This window comes from Lactuca saligna, chromosome 7 (genome assembly GCF_052625555.1).
Source record: "Lactuca saligna cultivar CGN05327 chromosome 7, ASM5262555v1, whole genome shotgun sequence".
Classification (NCBI taxonomy): Eukaryota; Viridiplantae; Streptophyta; class Magnoliopsida; order Asterales; family Asteraceae; genus Lactuca; species Lactuca saligna.
In genome coordinates this window covers 92,786,671-92,789,445 of record NC_136423.1, presented here as the reverse complement: position 1 = coordinate 92,789,445, position 2,775 = coordinate 92,786,671, and the positions used below count along the sequence as shown (strand labels likewise).

The 2,775-nt window shown below is 29.4% G+C and overlaps 1 long non-coding RNA gene across 1 annotated transcript; it reads right to left on the bottom strand.

Annotated features, from left to right (window-relative positions):
* Window positions 1-1,349: 1,349 nt before the first annotated feature.
* On the bottom strand, window positions 1,350-2,034 carry LOC145006284 (uncharacterized). The gene is made up of 2 exons (XR_013662854.1): window positions 1,878-2,034; window positions 1,350-1,605 (listed from the first exon to the last, which is right to left on the bottom strand). It is a non-coding gene; the product is annotated as an uncharacterized LOC145006284 (long non-coding RNA).
* Window positions 2,035-2,775: the final 741 nt, after the last annotated feature.

The window sequence follows — 2,775 nt, the reverse complement described above, 5'->3', positions numbered from 1 at the left end:
GTTTTTTTCTTGAGTGTTTTTGAAAATAAAAGTTTGTTTTTTATATATCAATATGAATCTCTATGTAAAATTGACAAAAAATGAACTATACTTGGTTTTCTTTTTGATAAAAAACATAGCCTAAAAAATTAAACTAAAAAAACAAAGTAGTTTTTTTTATAATATGGTGCATTTACATCCATTATAAAAGTCTACAATTCTTTCTTTTATCATTGATCCCTTCAAATTCCGATTCTTTGGATTGGTTTATTTGGTTCTTTGATTACAAATGGTTTTCTACTAAAATTCTCCAATATATATATATATATATATATATATATATATATATATATATATATATATATATATATATATATATATATATATATATATATATATATTTTAGTAGAAAACCATTTGTAATCAAAGAACCAAATAAACCAACCAAAGAATCGGATATATATATATATATATATATATATATATATATATATATATATATATATATATATATATATATATATATATATGTGTGTGTGTGTATATAGATGGGTAAAGTGAATATACCTAACAACCTTATATAAGCTTAGGTACCTAACCACATGATACTACGTAATTTTGTATCATATTTGCATTGTAATCACCCAAAGTTCTTAGAATTCAACCTCATAACTTGATTGCTTCCAAAATCTTTGGACTTTCACCATTATCTTCCTTCAAATGACGTTTTTCTATCGGAGACCCCCTGGTGGGCTTCATATACTACCGTTACAAATCAAATGGTGTAGGAAGAATATAATGGTGAATATCTGAAAATCTTGGAAATAAATCAAGGTAAATGTTGAAGTTTAAGAACCTTAGACGATTGCAATGGAAATATAATGCAAAACAATGTAGTATAATGTGGTTAGGTACCTAAGCTTATATAAGGTTGTTAGGTATATTCACTTTACTCTCTCTCTCTCTCTCTCTCTCTCTATATATATATATATATATATATATATATATATATATATATATATATATATATATATATATATATATATATATATATAATGAATGAATGAATGAGAATTCTGCAAATTAATAACACTATAGCAAAGTCACCTACTGCACCAGTGAAAATGAAATAAAAACCGATTCAAAATGGACAAACCAACAACAAACTGCCAAAAAAACCACCCATGTCACAATGATTGATTATTGAGCCAAACGCTTCATGGGACGTTATGTGAATCTCATTTTGCCAGTTCCTAATTAAATATAGCAAAGGGCCTCCATATATATATATATATATATATATATATATATATATATATCTACATTAAGTGAAATGCAACATTCTGTATGAAAAAGTTACGTCGGCATAATAACTTAAAGTTGCAAAGTACAATTCCTGAAAAACCTCAGAAACAGGTACAAGATTTGATCAAAAAAAAGTGGGCGGTTATGTACAAAGACATGAAGCTCGGGGATCATCAGTAGGAAGAATGTATCAGTTTAATGGAGGCAATGCTAAAGCGTGAGAAGGACCATGTGTTGATTCCACCAATATAGACCAAAGTACGTGCACATCTTCATAGGGACATGACTTCACATCCTCGTACAATATGTAGATCCCTCTACCTGAAAGTATTTGAAGTTTAATATTTTAAATCTTCTTATCACCATGTTCAATGTATTATGATTGATAGCACAATGGACATGGGTCAAAACCATCACTTAATTCACGAGTCTTCTATTAGAAAATACTAATGCTCGTAACGATCAAAATAAAACCAATATTTTAGCTTGGCGGGATACCACATTTGGGTATTTTGTTTTAATACTAAATCATACGTTAATGTACAGATGGCATAAGATTGGCAAAAGAAAAAGAAGAAAGAACGAGAACATACTCTTATGATGAGCTGAGTGGAGTTTAACCCATAGCTTCTTGAGTGGAGAGAAGAGGGATTGAAACCACCCCATTGGAAAAAGGGAAAGAATGGAAATGGTGATGGTTGGTGAAACCAAGAGAGGTGGCTAAAAAGGGAATGGAATGGGGTATGGTGATGGGTTGCTTAGACAAGGGTTATGCATTTTTACTCATGTGGCATTTCCCTTGAAGGCCAATCAATACATATTTCGTATTGGGTGCAATGTCATTGTTACTCCCAATTCAAATGCCCTTTTTCACTTTCATTCCACCAATCACGATTACCTCTTACACTTCCTTCCTGTCTCAAAAACCACATAAAAACTTATAATTAACTGAAATAAATTTATAAATACCGATTAAGACGATTAGCATTCAATTTATAAGATCGAATCCGTATTTCCTTAAAAGCCTATTTACCTTTCTTTTTCAAATTAAAGATCGATGGAATAATATAATTTATATGATAACAAAACTAACATGTAAGAATCTGATACCATATACTTGAATCTATAAGTTTTTTAATCTGAGAATTCAAAGATTTCACATTAGGCCACACAAGCGATTGGATTACAAAAGTAGTAAATTTGATCACCGCTTTTTTTTTTTTTTTTTGAATATTTCAAGAAGGTCTTTTAACAACAAACCAATCCACACTTATTAATAAAGAGCTAGCATGCAAATTTTGAATATTTCAAGAAGGTCTTTTAACAACAAACCAATCCATACTTATTAATAAAGAGCTAGCATGCAAAAAAAGGCATCAAAGTAAATGTCGAATTTTCATCAGGTCCAACCAAGAAACTTTAAACTTTCTACACTCCCAGTCGCTAATAACAAAAGAGTAATAAGTACAATTGAATAAAAAATAGAGTCAG